Source organism: Schistocerca piceifrons, chromosome 1, assembly GCF_021461385.2.
Source record: "Schistocerca piceifrons isolate TAMUIC-IGC-003096 chromosome 1, iqSchPice1.1, whole genome shotgun sequence".
NCBI classification, from domain to species: Eukaryota; Metazoa; Arthropoda; class Insecta; order Orthoptera; family Acrididae; genus Schistocerca; species Schistocerca piceifrons.
This window is the reverse complement of record NC_060138.1, coordinates 976,259,691-976,278,917: the sequence shown is the minus strand read 5'-3', so window position 1 is coordinate 976,278,917 and position 19,227 is coordinate 976,259,691. Positions and strand designations below refer to the sequence as shown.

General features: G+C 41.6%; 1 long non-coding RNA gene across 1 annotated transcript in view; it reads left to right on the top strand.

The window, feature by feature from the left end:
- The window catches only part of LOC124803641, a 1,814,685-nt gene that overhangs the window by 398,246 nt on the left and 1,397,212 nt on the right, over positions 1–19,227 (top strand). The gene's annotated exons all lie outside the window — the stretch shown is intronic.

Sequence of the window (19,227 nt, the reverse complement as noted above, 5' to 3'; positions counted from 1 at the left end):
CACCGCAATCGCGATAGGCTACAATCCGACCTTTATGAAAGTCGGAAACGTGATGGTACGCATTTCTCCTCCTTACACGAGGCATCACAACAACGTTTCACCAGGCGACGCCGGTCAACTACTGTTTTTGTATGAGAAATCGGTTGGAAACTTTTCTCGTGTCAGCACGTTGTAGGTGTCGCCACCGGTGCCAACGTTGTGTGAATGCTCTGAAAAGCTAATCATTTCCATATCACAGCATCTTCTTGCTGTCGGTTGAATTTCGCGTCTGTAGCACATCTTCGTGGTGTAGCAATTTTAATGGCCAGTAGTGTACGCCTTGAGGTGCTGCAGTTAAGACACATTCCTTGACATCTGAACCATTACAGTGAAACAGTGCTCACTTCATACAGAATTCCGTGAGTTAGATGACGGACAGCAAACTTTAGATTGTTTATGTAATCTTTCTTCAAGTTTCCGTCACCTTTTTCATAATAGACTGAGGAGGAAGATCGGTGGGTTGTTCACTTGTCTATAATGATAACTTCAGAGAAGGATGAAACAAAACTTGTAAGACACATTTCCTTATCAGTATGAATATGATTTTATGTTTTTGTGCAAATCAGATTACCTGCGAAAGTAGCCCTCGTAATTTTACTAAGATCCAAATAAATTTTCCTCTCGTTCCTAACTGTCAAACGTATAACTAATACGAAAGCCACTAACCATCTGGGCCAGTGCTGACATCCCTTATTTGTTGACGGGACTGACAAGAGTGATGTAGCTTTGAACCCTCTGTTACGAATCAGTACATGTCACAAAGACCAATCATTTTCGGACCGGCCGCGGGGCAGATTTCTCGCTGTGGTTTTACAAGGTGTCAGGAAAGTGACAACTGTGTGCGTGGAAGGTCGCTGGTAGGTTTCATTGAATAGAAAATTTCATTTTGGTTGACATCTTCACTATTGTTCAACACTTATGGTAGACGTAGCAACTAAAACTTTAATTTAAAAGTAAGATAATAATAGTGATGTGACTGATGATAGTTTATAGATTTATTATTAACAGTAACCTTCCAGGTTTAGTGAATAGATATGGAAACTATAGTTATAATGTCACACAAACAAAAATAAACAACTGAGAGGCATGTTACAATTGTCATTAATTTTATTAATAGTGCGTCTAGAGCGCGCGGTTAATAGAGATTTTAATTTTATAGTCACTGAATTGAGAGAGGCAAATCTATGCTTACTATTTGTTCAAAACTCCCATAAATTAATACTCACTACTAAAATGTTGACAACTGGCTTTCGCAGCAGTACCTAACTGATCCAAGACTGGCATCTTGTTAAAATAATTAATGATAATTCTCTGATTGCATATTGGGTCCTAATACTAAACACAAACTTACTTGGAATGACCACTCAAAGCACCGAGTCTTGCTAGAAAGGTAAAGTTATTTATTGACCCTGACCAGCTAACGTAACAGTGTTCACCAAAACCAAAACGTGATGATTATTGATCCGCCCTTATCACGGTTTTTCTACATATCTACATACTACTCACTATGTTTTGTCATCATACGTATGTATTTTTAATACACTCTGAGACAAAAAAACTGTCCCCGAAAGAATTATCATATGGGACGGAAATCGTTCGATGTGATATACATTACAGACAAACAAATAATTACAACTTCAGAAAAATTGGATCATTTATTCAAGAGAAAGAGCGTCAGAAATTGGGACAGTAAATAACGCGTTGGTCCTCCTATAACCCTTATGCCGGCAGTTATTCGACTTGGTGTTGGTCGACAGACTTATTGGAATTCCTCCTGTGGGATATCGTGCCAAATTCTGTCCAACTGCTCATAAGGGCTGAATTCGAAGCGGGACTCACCACTGCAGACATCTCTATTCCAGTCAATGATATTCCACGCCGAAGGCGTCCCTGGAGATGCCTCGGGCAGCACTCGTCCGCCATTCAGCCAGGCAACCAAGAATGATGGTCTAGGATGACATTTCATTTCATAGCAGGACCTCTTTGGTTGCCATCCGCAGCATCCTTACAGCACGGTAGTAAGACGACGATAAATCACGCCCAGTTTTCATGTCGTTCATGGCAAGCCATCCTGGTCTTTCATTTTCAGCCGCAACACGGCGAGAGATACTACTGCTCGTCTTCGCGCTTGCCAAACCTATCTTGGTCAGCAAGGTTTCCGGACGTCTACCCAACTGAGAACGTTAGGAGCGTTTGGGTAGGGCCTTCCAATCATCTCCCAATTCTGATCCTCGAACACGCCAATTGGACAGAATATGAAACGATATCCCTCAGGAGGGCATCCAACAACGTTATCAATCAACTGCTTGTTAGAGGCCAGAGGTGGACCAAAGGGTTATTGATTGGCTCAATCCGTGAAGCTCTTTTTCTTGATACATCATCCAGTATTTTCTGAAATGGTAATCATCTCCAAGTCCGTTCATGTAAATCACATCTACCGATACCCGTCCCATTTAGATAATTCCTTCATGGTTCACCATTTGTCTTAGAGTGGAATATTGAAGGATCATAAGCGAACGAACTATGCATGGTTCTGGTAAATTGCAAGAATGGAGAGGAAGAAAAGAACAAAGAACTGTAGAGCAGCACACTAATTTCTCGAAGAAATGTATTGGTACATGAATAATGAAATTTCATTTCTTATTTTCGACAATGAGAAAAAATAAATTTCATGTTTAAATAACATTCTGAGTTTTGATTTTTTGCTAGATTTATCTCTGTAATGGCTTGATTTAAACATACTTTAAACCATTTGTCGGAAGGAGAAAACGTGATCAAATAGGATTCCTAACAACCTTTAAGCCCGTTTTTTATCACTCGGTTTTTGCCGGAGGTTGATGTCATTTGATGCATATTGAAATTTGTGGCTCAGGTGAGAATCGAACATGGGCCTTTCGGAATACTGTGTAAGAACAGTCCACCAGATCACCCGAAACCACAAAAACGCCAACTACTTCCTTTATTTTTTAAATCATATTTCGCCTGCTGAAAATATCAGTCTGATAGAACCATAGTGATACTTTACTCCCATTTGTAACACGTTTGAATAGCAAAACCATCCAAAAACAGTTCCGCATAAGTACTCGCGGTGGTCTGCAGTGATCAGAACCACTGTCAGGAGCTTTCCCTGGACGTCCTCCAGCCACCGACGTCCCGATGCCAGCCACCACTCTTCCAGGTGATCGCGACGCCTCGTACTTGCGCCTATGACCTATAACGCGCAATCCAGCACTCGCATTAACAACAGAAAACTATCTATTTTCGTGAATTGACTCTTTTCTGCTAAATACCTTCAATAATCCGAGTGAAAATCGCGCAGTAAGAAGTGAGATGTGACCATTGCGAATCAGCGTGTCACGCGAGGAATGTTGTACAGTTTAACGTATCATTACCGATAAATTGTACATGAAAAAAATAAGCTTGTGCTTACGTTCATTCGGTTTTCGTTTGACATATTGTTATGGAGGTCTTTGTCAGTTGTTAGATTTTATCTGATGTTCTATTACAGCGAGAGTCAAACATCTTTGCTCAAGAGCCGATATTGACATTGTAGGGCGATGCCTCGGGCCGCTTGGGTAGGGGGACGAGGGGCAGAAAAGTAGCCACTCAAAGAGGAATTGAGTGTCTATCAGGCAATGGTTATTGAAAGAAGCTTATCATTTACACATTTCGAATCTACATTTTCTAATACACGTAACATACGAAATACTTTTAAGTGAAAACGATAACAATATATTGGTACCATATGAAGTCTTACGAAGGCTTACGTAGTGATCAGTTTTCCGTACTTACGCGTGTAGGGTGCCAAGCCCCATCGTAACAGTATGCCATGCTTATCTTTTTGATTCCCAGGTACATTTTCTGTATATCTTCACGCTCTACTATTTGAAACAATACAAAGCGGCCTCAGCAGACCGTTTCGAATCAGACTTTTCTAGTGGGCCAAATATATCGCAACAGAAACGGTTTTAAATAACATAATTTAATTAATTGAAAAGAGATTAAAAGCCAGTTGTATGTGTTGCGTTATGCGTGTTTTCGGAAGTAATAAACTCTTATTCAGGTGGGCACCTTGGCCCCTTTTTCCGACGTAGTATGGCCACCGTTCCCCATCGGACGGCATGCCCGGCATTATTCATCCACAGAAGAAACTATAGGAGTGAAATAAATAACAAGGAGCTACATTTGTAAGCCATAAGATGTTTTTTTAGACACTGGTACTGTAAGAATTTATTACTCCCAATGCAGGTAAGGTAACAAGTATAATATAAATGACTTATCCCTTAGACGACTCCGAAACAATCAAGCTTTTACTAAAAAGTAACTGAAAAAACTTCGTCTGTCATTTTCACTGACAACAATGGCGCCACACTCGAACCCTACCATCACCTCTTACCAAATGAGGCTGGGACTCGTCTGACCAGGCCACGGTTTCCCAGTAGTCTAGCGACCAACCGATATGGTCATGAGCATAGAAGAGGCACTGCAAGCGATGTTGTGCTGTTAACAAAGGCGCTCCCGTCGGTCGTTTGTTCACATAGCCCAGTAATGGCACATTTCGCCACGCTGTCCTAATGGATATGTTCGTCGTAAGTCCCACATTGATTTCTGCTGTTATTTCATGCAATACTGCTTGTCTGTTATCACTAAGTAACTCTACGCAAATTCCACTGCTCTCGGTTGTTAAGTGAAGGCCGTCGGTCACTGCATTGTCTGTGGTGAGAGGTAATGCCTCAAATTTGGTATTCTCGATGCGCTCTTGTCGCTGTGGATCTAGCAATATTGAATTATCTAACGATTTCCGAAATGGGATGTCCCATGAGTCTAGTTATAACTGTCACTCCGCGATCAAAGCCTGTTAATTCCCATATTTATATCACCTGAATATAAATTGTAGCTCCGCCAAAGTACTACCGTTTTGTACCTTGTGTATGCGATAATACCGCCGTTTCTGTACGTGCATATCATTGTCCCATGACTTTGTAACTTCAGCGTATAACAGAGGGTGTGATGCAGGACCTCTCTTGTCAGTACCGCGAGCGGCTTCCGTTTTAGTGAAACATTTTACAATCAGGAACAACATGAAAATTTATTTCGATCTCAGTACAGCTACCAGGACGACCTCTAGACATAACCTGATCTGAATATGGACATAAAATCATGTTAATGACGATAAAGTAATATGCTGACAGGTTCTGTCTGATCCTTCTCTGAAGTTATCATTATCGGCACATGAGCAATCCATCGAACGTCCATCTCCTCACTCTCGTATGACTGTTACAGAAACCTACTGTCTGATATCTGATTCAAAACATTCCATGTGACGGGCGTCTGCATGGCGAGGAAGGGAGGAGGACGAGTCTTTCGACTGTTAAGTTAAAGCCAAGTTTTTCTAGTTATTATTCTTAGCAGCATGGTTGAAAGCTGGCAAATCAGTCTCTCACTTTTACTACTCTGATAGTCAGATTAATATTCATATTTAAGTCATGATCTCCGTGTTCCGGAATACTACATTTGGCCTTATTATTTTTTTACGTGAGGGAGCTGTGAGCTGAACGTTGTCATAATTGCAAGTGTAGCCGACCCGGGGGGCCATAGTGGAGGCAACAGAGAACAGAGAGAAAGATGGATTGTGGTCCATAAGTGTTGTGTCCAACGACCAGGCTGTGTGAGTTGTTCAGGGAAGCATCGTTCTTCGAATTGTACCCATAGAGGTACCTCCGGCTGTGGAACTCCACTCTTCCCACTTAGGGTCACAGGAAGAGGGCATCGGCTCGCAAAACATTTCACCTGGTCCAGTCGACAGGCAGCCAGATGGCCAGAAAATGGGTGGAGGAAGCCATTTAATAGAGACTGCTGTAATCTGAGCTTTTGTGCAAACGTTGGGACGATCATAAAAATGTAAACATTCTCATGTTAGAAACTGAGATGATATAATCACAGTGACTGATGCACTTGTTTAGTGGTGGCAAGACTCTGACTCCCTTCACACCAGAATGTCGCCAGGTCCTTTTAACAAGTGGGAAAAACGTATTTCACAGGCATGACTGTTTCGGAAGCTTAACAACCTTCTTCCAGAAAATGGAAATGGTCGGCCTGGAAAGATTAGATCTCTTCATAAATGAGGGACTGTGGTCCTGTCTAGTTAGACGTTTTTTGTCGAAATGTGGCCGTGCTTACCGTGAGGACGATGACTCTCTAGTTTAACATCAACCTTTTTCAGACACAAGAGATTTCGAGTGGGGGATTGGTTGCCCTTAGGAATGCAAAGCAGAGACTTGCTGCCCCAGTGTGCGAACCCTGGTGCTGTGTCTGGATTGGCTATCAGGCTAGTTAAACAGTCAAGAGGGGAGTTGCAGTGAGTAGAGGGTAGTTTTATTGGTTTGTACAACGTGGTGACGGATTTTTTCTGCTAATTCGGCTCCTGCGCAATGCCTGGTGGAAAATAATGGTGAATTTTTGCCTTCTTGTCCTCCCTGGTAGAGAACTTCATGTCTTTTCCTGGTGGGTGAGACTTGTCGTATGCAACCTGTGGTGGACTACGAGCCAGTGGCAGTTTCCAATTTTACCGACAGCGGAACTGCATATCATCTGGGACATATCGTGTGTCGCGAGGGTGAACTTATTAGTCCTGAGTCAACCGTCTGACGTTTGACAATTCCAATACGCGCCTTCGTGCCTGTGAGTCAAATTGGTTGGCCAGACCAGCGAACGGATGCACCTGACAATGTAATCTGCCGGGATTTCAGGATTCTGAAAGCGAAGTTTCCCACATTCTAATAATCAGAACGCCAGTCCACGTAGTTCTCAAGTATCTGCGGATGCGTCAGAACATTACAGCTGCTGCCGCTTTCCGCCCCTCGCACACAGCGTGCAATTTTCTACTGCCGCCCGAATCAAGGCGAAATGGTAAAGTATTGCTGTACCGGCCTAGGGTTGTTAAATAATATTCACAGCTTCCTGATCTCCGTGAACCATTGTTTGTGGTGTAACCGGTCGTAGTTGATTCCATTTGAATAGAATTTGGCCTCACAGTGGATTCATGTAAACGGAGTCTGTTTGCGTTGTAAAAGGGATTAAATCAGGAGATAACTTCTATAGTTTCCACCCCATTGAATGTTTTGTCAAACAAGCACAATTTCTTTCCTGATAATAGTTGTCATTTTTGTAAGATTTATCAGATTCATTGTAGTCATAAATAGGTGAAATTCCTGATAATAGTTGTCATTTCTGTAAGATTTATCAGATTCATTGTAGTCATAAATAGGTGAATAAAATCTTGTCATTATTTTTGTAAACTTAAGTACGCCACTGTTCTCATTCATACTCCTCTAGCCATTAACTGTTTTTATTTTATTGTGGTGATATACGAACACACCAGCAATTCAGAATGCATCCGTCCTCAATTAGTTAATCTGATGATTAATTTGAGTTCTGAAAGTGACCACAGCCAAAGGCAACAAAAGTGCCATGAACAAATTCACTAATTTCATATATAGAAATTAAGGGTGTAGCTCACAATCTGAAGGTTGCTGAGAAGATAATACTTTTCTTTACGTAAAGATAATAAACATTTATCATTACCTGGAAATATATTTATGAAAAAGCAAGCGACCTCTTGCATCATGACTTTGACCTACTTGTTTTGTCTTTCATATTTATAAGTTTCCATTACTTTCTACTGCTATGTCTATTGACGACGGCCACTTGCTTCAAAATACTCAGTTCTTTCTCTACTTTCTACTGGCTTAGAGGATATCTTAATAACTTGTATCCCCATTTCGTTCGCCGGCCGCGGTGGCCGAGCGGTTCTAGCAGCTTCAGTCCGGAACCGCGCGACTGCTACGGTCGCAGGTTGGAATCCTGCCTCGGGCATGGATGTGTGTGATGTCCTTAGATTAGTTAGGTTTAAGTAGTTCTAAGTTCTATGGGACTGATGACCTTAGATGTTAAGTCTCATAGTGCTCCGAGCCATTTGAACACCATTTCGTTCGCAAACAAAGCTGCAAGAAATCTACTATGCATACCTTAAAGAAAAATGCTTGCCTTTCAGTGCCCAGAAAACTATCGAGTGGACAACTATTACTCCTCTGAATGGAATGAATTTTCTGTTTGTGCCGTCAAGTATAGTTCTTTGCGGCACGACACATTCAGTCTTAACGAATTAATTATCTAAAAGTGGAAATTTTTGGACTATTATCATATTCTGGATAAATTTCTCTGACGCTCATGGACGTATGCGCCGTTTCATTACAAACGTCAGACGTCAAGTTATGTGTTTACATGTAGCATCTGGGGACGTATTGCTGAATCCATTCCTGAAAATACGATGATAAGGTGTAGAAACAACTTTTAAAGTTGTGGGGAGAAGAAAATTGTAGATGCAGACCAGATAGTAAATCAAGTTATAAAAAAAGGCGAGCATCACGAACAACGTTGATATTACTGGATGTGATATTCGTAGATGACTACTTTCCTTCCACGTTTTCGTTAAACAGTTTTGGTTTAAAATTTATTTTTTGTTGATTCCTAACTTCAGTACAGTTGCCACATCTTTGTTATTGTATCCTGCAAGATAAACTAGAGACACATGTGAGTTAACAGTGTGATCGTAGCACCGTCTTCTGTATATATTGTGTACCTGAAAGTAAAGCTTTGCATTTCAGCATAACGGAAGGACTAGTGGTCCCGTGAATTATGTTAAGCACTGTACTAATGGTCCACTTTTCAATTTATAAAATTTTTGTGCAAATAACTATACAATGAATATGTGACTATCATGTAGTTCTGTCGCTAGTGGACGTGTTTACCACGGAGTATGACTTGGTATGTCTGCATGTAATCTCTTTCTCTCCTTATGCTCAGCAGTGTGTTAACTCCTGTCACTAAGCTATATGGCACCTCATTTTTCAACATTAGTCCGGTGCTTTTAATACGTTTTTTCTATAATGTTATTGCACATTTTTAATTATTCTCAGTTTCGTTTCCTAATTTTAAGATGTGAACATCGTTGTAGGTCTCAGCTGAAACCACTCATTGAAAAACTAGAACCAGTAATAGTTGCCTGTACACAGGAGAGAACTGCAATTTTCAGAACAAGACGGCAGCTGGTGTTTTAAGAGTAAGACAAGATATATGGGGTAGCTAAATTAGTCGAATGGCGCCCATGCTTCACTGAGACGGACAGGTCAAACAGGGAAGGGCAGTCAGGCTGTTAATTGGCAGTAGTTTGTAACCACGGGTTAACTACTTAAAGCAGCAGCCAGAGTAGAGTAAGGCGCATGAGGCTCGCGTAGGTCTTACACTTGCAATTATTCTCTTGGAGAGAATGGAACGTAGACTGTTTTAACAAATATCTGCCCTAGATGTCGCTTCTACGAGGTCGGTGTCACATAGTACTGTGCCGTATTTCTACAAGTTCGGAACCACTTTATTTCTCTGCATTCGGCTGTTTAAAATTTTAAAACGAAAATTTCCTTTATTTTCATTTTCGAGATGTGAACTACAAGGTGATTGCCACGTATGGCTATTATCAAATGCTTCAAAAATTAAAGCTCTATCTACCTTTCATAGCTATTAGAGAAACAGGAGATGTAAAACTGATATATTTTAGATGGGGGCGTATGTATTTTGGCACGTCACACCTCTAGGGCTAACTACGTATAAATGTGACAGGAGTGGTGAAGTCGGATATATTCGTTTCGAGGTTGGGTTAGTAAACGCCAGTGACGTGGTAACACGACGACACTTATAGCATCCCAAGCGGTTTGTAAGATTTACCGGTGGTTTCTCAAAGTGACTCACATGGCAGAAGCGGCAGTTTGTCAGCTTCGTTGCTTCATTTGTATTGTTGCATTCTATTGAAATTGTGTAAGCGCTTGCTGTCTGACGAGGAAATGAACGTATTCTCGAGGAAAGCGGTAGTTAGTGTGGTAGTGAAAGTGAGTTTCCTCTTTCTTTGTCTGACACTGAACCCCACCGTAACCTTCCTTCGACATCTCAGGAGCCGGGAAGCCGATTTTCTCGTTACGTACCTTCCCATAAAAGACGTTCTTAATTGTTGTTCTTCGCAATTTGACCCAGTTCTAGGAACATTAGCACTAAGCAATATTCAAAGTAGACTTTATTTTAAGAAATTATTGGTGAGAGATAAGCCAACGGCCTTTCCGCAGTGGTAACACCGGTTCCCTTCAGATCACCGAAGTTAAGCGCGGTCGGTCTGAGCTAGCACCCGGATAGGTGACTATCCGGTCTGTCGAACGCTGTTGCCAAGCGGGGCGCACTCAGCCCTCGTGAGGCAAACTCAGGAAATATTTGATTGAGACGTAGCAGCTGCGGTCTCGTAAACTGACATACGGCCGGGAGAGCGGTGTGCTGACCACATGACCCTCTATATCCACATCCACTGACGCCTGTGGGTTGAGAGTGGCGTGGCGGCCGGTCGGTGCCGTTGGGCCTTCATGGCCTGTTCGGATGGAATTCAGTTTACTTCATTGGTGAGAGATGGGAATTCTCCACAGCAGGCGCTGCACAGCTCAATGCAATATCATGCCCAGGACGGCCGGCACCGCCGCATGGAGCAGCATGACAGCACGCGAATGAGGACACTGCTATGGTGTGCTGAGCGATGAAGGGGCTCATTATGACCACCTTATACGTTTTCCACTAAATTACTTCAAAGCTCTCAGACGTTGACCGCAGAACACCACTCTTTCACTATTATCGTCACATTTCTCTGAATCCACTAAATAAACAGCAGTTTGTTGTGACATGCAAGGTTGCACATACTGTGGTAAGGGACATCGGTGAGAGAGTGGGATGTGCAAGTGTGGGCTCTTAACCAACTACAATTTAATTTTTTTAACAGTATCAATCAGTTACCAGAGCGCATACATAAGGTAAAACAAACCAGAAATTTTTAGAATTTTTTCCAAGTGAATAAACTGAAACGATTTTGGAGAATTCACTGGTCTCATATAGATATGAATTTATGTAGACACAAAGAACTTAAACAAGGTATTGCTCCTCAAATTACAGACCGACAGCGGCCACGCCTTGTTTCATAAAAGCACAGACCTGGTAATACACTAATGCCACCATAGACTCGAAATCCGGCACCAGAAAGTGGCGCAAGGCACTCTTCACGTACAAGAATCAAACAAACCTATCACTGCTTCAGTGTTTATTGTTAACACTTGAAACTGAGTCCCTTCATAGTACTGGAGCAGTCCCTTCATACTACTGCAGCAAAATTGCTGAACAGCGCCACATACAAAGTTCATAACTGAAGACCAAGTTTCATCTATTACTGTCTGATAACATATATGTATACAGCTGATCATTAAAAATGCAAACCCTGGGAAGACAGCATATACTGAGATTTTTTTCTGTGCGTTTTCTTTAGAAAGAATATGTGCTTTGCGGTTGTAAATGGTTCGAAATTCAGTGTCCAGAGCAACAACTTCGTCTCGGAAACGAGTCAGTTAATCTTGGATGAAAGATACGAGTACTTCAGTCCAAGCTGTTTCAGATCTATGCCAATCCATGGTAGCAGCTGACAAACTGGTGGCGTGCCAGTCTTTCGGCAACCCATGACCAAATGTTTTCAATGGCTGAGAGATCTGGAGAATCTGCTGGTCAGGACAGAAGTTGAACACACACTGTATCGAGATAGGTCTGCGCAGCGAGGACTGAATGTGATCTTCCGTTATATTGCTGGATGTTATCGTTACCAAGACCTCAGAGGCACAGTCAACGACCTTAACACATCTCAAATGTAGTTGCTGTGGTTGGCTATGCGAATTAGAGATAATCATGCTATGTTACAAGTACTGCCTGATACAGACGTCGGATAAAAATATGGAAACACTATGTGAAATGCTTGCTTAAATTTAAATGAAGACGCTAGCGTAGGCTGTAGGCTGCAGGCCGTCGCTGTTGTATTTGACCATGAACTGCAACTGTGCAATGTCCTTGAAACGTTGCAAGTGTCCGTCGTCGTTGAAACAGTGTTCGGTGAGGTTATGAGTACATTAAACCGGAGCTTAGCGACCCCGAACGCCAAACTGTTTGCTGTTCGTATGGTGGGTGCTTCCGTAACAAAGGCAGCCGAACTGTTTGGTGTTGTAAGAGGCGCCGTGTCGAAGATTTATACCGCCTACCGGGAAATCGGAAAAAAAGTCATGCGCTAATAACAACTCGGACGCCGGCCGGAGTGGCCGAGCGGTTCTAGACGCTACAGTCCGGAACCGCGCGACCGCTACGGTCGCAGGTTCGAATCCTGCCTCGGGCATGGATGTGTGTGCTGTCCTTAGGTTAGTTCGGTTTAAGTAGTTCTAAGTTCTGGGGGACTGATGACCACAGCAGTTAAGTCCCATAGTGCTCAGAGCCATTTGAAGCATTTTTTGAACAACTCGGACGAAAATGTATGCTGAGCTGTCGTGACGGAAACTGATTCACTGTCAAAGATTGTGACCATTTTGACTATTCAGGTCCACATCATGGTACAGCGTTTGTTCTCCAATGGTGATTCTGAGTTCCAAGATGACATACACTGCTCGCATCTCCCAGGACTAATTTAGTGTGCATGAGGATGAAATGTCACATCATTCCAGTTTCGAATTCCGACTCGTGGTACTAGACGTTTGTCCACAGTACGCAATGCAGCAATGATCTTTTCACAAACTACAACTCAGTTTCTGTCTTGAAAACCTAATTGGCAAACTTTCTTAATATACAGAATGTAGATGTCTTTATTACTACTTACATTGTGCAGCTGCACTGAAAAACTAATCATTGCATGTTCAATCGTGTGTTACTGTAAAGCAAATATGACTTTTGTATCAAATTATGTTCATGGTGTTGCAGTTTTAATGGCTAAAAGGGTAATACTAACAGCGCCCACCCGGCTAGCCGGTCCCCAGCACGAATCCACCCGGCGGACTAGTGTCGAAGTGCGGTGTGCCAGCCAGCCTGTGAATGGTTTTTAAGGCGGTTTTCCATCTACCTCGGCGAATGTGGGCTGGTTCCCCTTATTCCGCTCAGTTACACTGTATCGGCGATTGCTGCACAAACATCGTTTCCACGTACGCGTACACGATAATTATTCCACCGCGCAAACATTTAGGGCTACATTCATTTGGTATGAGACTTTCCCGGGGGAGTCCACTGGGGGCCGAACCGTACAATAACCCTTAGTTCGGTGTCGGGTGGAGGTGGGGTGGATGGACTGCTGTGGCCTATTGTGGAGTTGTTAGCCATTGAGGACCACGGCGGGACGAAGCCTCTCCGTCGTTTCTAGGTCCCCAGTTTAATACAATACAATACAGTACAATACTAACAGCGATCTAATGGCTGTTCTTTGTTACTCAGTCGCACATTATTCATAGCCATTCTATTGCAACAGGGCATGACTGCATGGAAAGGAAAACTCGGCGCCACATCTGTGGGGAGAAAGCGATCTTTTCATTTACGATACGGAGATGATCTATTCGAATTACAATTTAGTAATCATTCTGCTATTATTAAACATGTAGAAAACTTCTAGAGCGGCAAGAAAATAAACTACAGAGGCAACAGCATGATCCGAAGAGACATCAGCAGTTGGACAAACGTACGAAAATCAACACGGAAATGCCGAAGAATAACATAATTGCAGCGTACGTATTGAAACAAATTGTCTTTGAGGAGATAGAGGAAACTATATCAGTAAGCATACGGATATCAAGAGGCGGTAATTCTGCAGTTGGCATATGTACCTCCTTTTTCATCTAACGTGGCTCTTTCTACTTTTAATCATTTTATTGTTAGCCTCAGCTAACTACTTAGCATTCGTGAATCCACAGATATTATTGGCAGAACACAGAAATGGCGTACAAGGGGTGTTTGAAAAGTCCGTGCAAAAATAGAAACTACTTACGTGTTTGGGGTAAACCGTTCTTATTTTTCCACATTGTTTCCTTTTATACTTGTACATTTCATCCAATGCTGTTCTAATTTGTTGATCCTTTCTGAATAATAGGAATTTTTCAAGTCTGCAAAATATTAGTTGCTGCAATCACCTCCTCGTTTGAATAAAATCTTTGTCGCGCCAACAATTTCTTCAAGTTGGGGGACAAGTAGTAGTCCGAGGGAGCCAAGTAGGGACAATAGGAGGGATGTGAAACGAGTTGTAATCCTATTTCCATTAATTTTGCGACCACAATTGCTGAGGTGTGTGCTGGTGCATTGTCGCGATGGAATAGGACTTTTTTGCGGTCCAATCGCCGGCGTTTTCTTGCAGCTCGGTTTTCAAACGGTCCAATAACGATCAATAATATGCACTTGTAATAGTTTTACCCTTTTAAAGATAGTCGATGAGGATTATCCCTCGCGAGTCCCAAAATACAGTCGTCATAACCTTTCCGGCCGAAGGAATGGTCTTCGCCTTTCTTGGTGCAGATTCTCCCTTGGTAACCAATTGTTTAGATTGTTCTTTGGTCTCAGGAGTATAGTAATGTATCCATGTGTCATACACAGTGACGGAACGACGCTTAAAGTCCTGCGGATTCTTTCTGAAGAGCTGCAAATCATCCTTGCAACACATCAGACGATTCCGGTTTTGGTCAAGCGTGAGCAATCACGGAACTATGGCGAAATAAATAAAAAACTAAAATTTATTAATTTTTTGAAAAGAGAAAATAATTACGGATATGGAACTTTAATTTTAGAATTTTTGAAAGGCTTTTTTACGGACTGTATTGACCGGCTTGAATGCTGACAAATTCAGTGCTGCGTGAAATTTGCTTGTAATATAATTTACAATTCCGATTAATAAAATTTTTGAATTCTACGTCATTGTTGATTTATTCAGAGTTCTCATCTTACAATTCCGATTAATAATATTTTTGAATTCTACGTCATTGTTGATTTATTCAGAGTTCTCATCTTAGACGTAGAATTAGTCCTTCTGCCACAATATTCATTAGTCGCCATCGATGTTCACGAAGACGGTGGAAACAAAGGAATACAATGCTAAGTTGCTTTAAATAATTCTCGTAAAGCTTAGATACTTCTCACTATTTTTTATTCACAAGACTATAAGACTAGCTCTGCTCGTCGCACAAACCATAAATATCAACAAGGTGGCTGCCTTTCAGCACACACCAAAATTTACGTCCATCCCCTACAAAGTAACAATCGAAAATGTATCTTAACTCCTTCTTGGAGTATGAAACGAAAGACAATCCAATATGAACATTACAGAGATTGTATTCTAGATTCCTCTCAATTTAATCTTTGCCGCAGACTTTAAAGTATTGTATCTCTTTCCGTCGGAATGTGTCATTACAACTTCCCCCCAACTGTATACTGTCACTAGAAAATTTTATTTGGTTGACAGGATACAGTAGTCGACCTTGCAATTGATAGGTTTGGGGGTCTTTTATTTACAAACTTCATTTTTACTGTCTCATTTTCTTGGCACTGTGAATTCTTTCGTATTACTGAGTGTGTGTCAGTTTTTCGGCATACTTATGCTAATATTTACAAACCTTAATCCTAATATACTGAGAAAACGACATCATGTAGTAAAGTTTATACAATAAAGTATACAAAGAATACAACGTTATTTACAAATGTTTCGTTCCTCATCAGAGGTGGAAATTAAGTCCTTGTATTTCTTTCTGTGTTTATTCTGGGGCGACGAGTTTTGTTCGCTGGCCCCAGTGTTGAATATGGGCGGGCGATAAGCGTTCCTGATTGCTTAGTTGCCTGTTAGTGGGCAACGTTGGCTGATGCGCGTGCCAGTGCAGCAAATATACACCAACGTGCGGTTACCGTCTAGACTTCCGAACCTCAATATGGGTGTGATTTTTGTAGTTCCTTCCAGTACTTAGACCGGATACGACGAGGTACATTGGAATATGTGCCCCGAAGAACACATTGGAATATGTGCCCCGAAAAACACTATGTGCGAGGCGGAGGACGATCCCGTCGATGCAGTTCCAGGTAAGAAGGGTACCATGTCAAACTTGTTTGGCACTGTCTTCTCTTATTGTGTCGCCATGGTCGTTTGACGATACAAGCTTCAATTTTCGATATCACTTGTTTAGGCTCGGTGACACTTGCAACGTTGCACTACTTTGCAGAATTTTAATCTCTACACACACCACTTAAACCGCGAGTATTGCGATCGAAAGTTTATTTTCCACTACACTTTTTTTTCGCATTAGCACTTTTTACATTTTTGTACCGAGATTCATTCCCCTCGATGCTGCTGGTCAATGCACACAAGTATTCACAAATTTGTAAGTCACGGGACTTGGCATGAAATACAAAATACATCACATAAAATGGAATAACATATAACACATACAATACATTGTTTACAGGAAAAATTATCGACGAAAATTGCAAAATTTTTGACCACTCATAGTGGCGATTTTGCCTTGTATTTTACTGACACACACCCTGTGCCATTAATTAGTTCGAAGGTACAAGTCTTTTGTTTTCATTCTTGAACTCGTGTGTGCCTTCCCCACTGATAGTACTGGAACTTGCGGAAAGCCCACACTACAGCTAACGCTTCAAGTTCATTTGCCGAATAGGTTCTTTCACATTCGGTTAAGGTTCTAATGGCAAAACTAATTGTGTTTACTTTCTGTTCTCCATTTTCATTTACTAATTGGAACAGGCAAGAACCTAATCCCTGACATGAGGTGTCCGTGTTCAAACAAAAGTTGTATTCCATGTCGGGATGCTTGAAAACGGTTGCGTTTATGAGTGCTGTTTGATTTTTACGAAATCTTCCTCACATTTTTCTGTCTACAACCATGTGTGCTTTTTCCTTAAAAGGTAACTGTTTTTGGGCACAAATTTTCGAAAAAATGACGTAACCCACAGAAAAGCTTTCAATTGTTTACGTGTTTGTGGTGAGGGGAAATATTTTAGGCATCAAGCTTATTTGGATCTGGTAAAATTCTTCCTGGTGAAATAATGTGGCCTAAAAATTTTATTCGATCTCTTCCGAATTCGGACTTCTTAAAATTTGCAGTGACGTCATATTCTCGGAACTTTTGGAACACCTTGTGTACCAAATCTACATGCTCTTGCCAGGTCTCCGTGGCTATTAAGAGATCGTCTACATACAACGTCGCTTTGTTAATCAGTTCTGGACCCAATACTCTGTCTATAACCTCTATAAACACCCCAGCACTCTCAAGGCAGTACTTGGAACTCATAGCTTCTCTTCTGCCAGTATGAATGAACGCAGTATATTTTCTGCTATCTCTATGTAGGGCTATTTGCCAATACGAAGCCTTCACGTCAACGGATGTTAACTTACTTCACTCCATGGAATTTAAGCAATTGCTCATCTAAGTTTTCCGGCCTGGTGAGTATTGGTACGATGATCTTATTATTTTCCCGCGCATCAAGTACTAATCTGACTGATCTGTCAGGTTTTCTGACAGCTAGGATGCGACTGTAGTAGGGTGAATGCGAAGGTTTGTATCACCTTCCACAGAACCCTTCTATCTATTTCCTTGCGGACCGCTTCCTTCTTTGCCAATGGTATCGCCTATGATTTGTGGCAGTACGTTTTATGGGGATGGACTTCCATTTTTTATTCATAATTTTTGATTACTGTCGGCTGTTTTCTGAAAATGTCTCGGTATTCATAAATAAGATCTGCTAATTCATTTTGTTGAGTTTCTAAAAGACAAGTGGATTTTACTAACTTCTCGTGGGCGACATATTCGTTAATTATTTCTGTGTCTAATTGTTCGGGGAAAGCAATATCTATCAATAACACTTGTGGGTAAACAAATTTCACTTCAGCTGGTTTTTGTAATTAGCCATTACGCTCTATTGTTGACTTTACAGGATTGACCTTCACTCTACGACTGCCCACTCGGAAATAGCGAAGTCCACTGCTTATGTCGAAGTTTACTTTATACTGCCGGAAAACTTCCATACCTAAAATACAATTGACGATTAACTTGTCAACGAATAAGAATATACAGTGTATTGTGACATCGCTAATGGTAACAGGTATTTGCGTCTGCCACTAAAATACTTTTTGACTTGTTACCTACAGCTGCCAAGATTTTACAATTTTCAGTTGGCAACACTGGTACTTTTAATGCTTTCGAAACTTCTTTAAATAAACTGTTAGAAATAATATTCGTAGATGCGCTTGTATCTAAAATTAGGTTGGTAATTACAGTCCCTATCTTTGCTGTTATTACAGCCTGCACGAGGTTACTTACCTTGTTCGGTACATTCATCTCTTCTTCACACGGCTATTCTACGGTAACATCCTGATCATATCTTAAAAATAATTGTTTAAGTTGTAATGTGGTATGTTTGTGCCCCCTGATGTCAAATCGGTCGGCCGGTTGGGGCTCAATGCGACCGATTGTTATTTACCGGGCGGACAACGGTGTTGCTTGATTACTGTCCCTTTCCTCTACGAAGTGTACTGAGTGGTTATTCTGTCGTCAATTAGTTTCCGGATCGCTGCGTGCAACATTTTCTTGCCGCCGGCCTTCGCTATTTCTCCATGATCGGTCATTCCAATTACTGTAACTATTGTAATTTTCGCCGGCCGCGGTAGCCGTGCGCTTCTAGGCGCTTCAGTCTGGAACTGCGGGACTGCTACGGTCACAGGTTCGAATCCTGCCTCGGGCATGGATGTGTGTGATGTCCCTAGGTTAGTTAGGTTTAAGTAGTTCTAAGTTCTAGGGGACTGATGACCTAAGATGTTAAGTCCCATAGTGCTCAGAGCCATTTGAACCAATTGAATTTGTAATTTTCATTGGTGTGCCGCCTTCCATCACGCAAGCCTGACCAATCATTCACGTGATTTCTATTATTTCCAAACCGGCGTGGACCATAATCTGTATTATACGAGGTGCATTCAAGTTCTAAGGCCTCCGATTTTTTTTCTCCGGACTGGAAAGAGATAGAAACATACGCATTGTTTTAAAATGAGGCCGCGTTCATTGTCAATACGTCCGAGAGATGGCAGCACTGTACGGCAGATGAAATTTTACCGACAGCGGCGAGAATGAGAACTGTTTTAAATACTGAAAATGGTGTCGTTTTCCTTGCTTGAACAGCGTGTAATCATTCGTTTTCTGAGTTTGCGTGGTGTGAAATAAATTGAAATTCATCGACAGTTGAAGGAGACATGTGGTGATGGAGTTA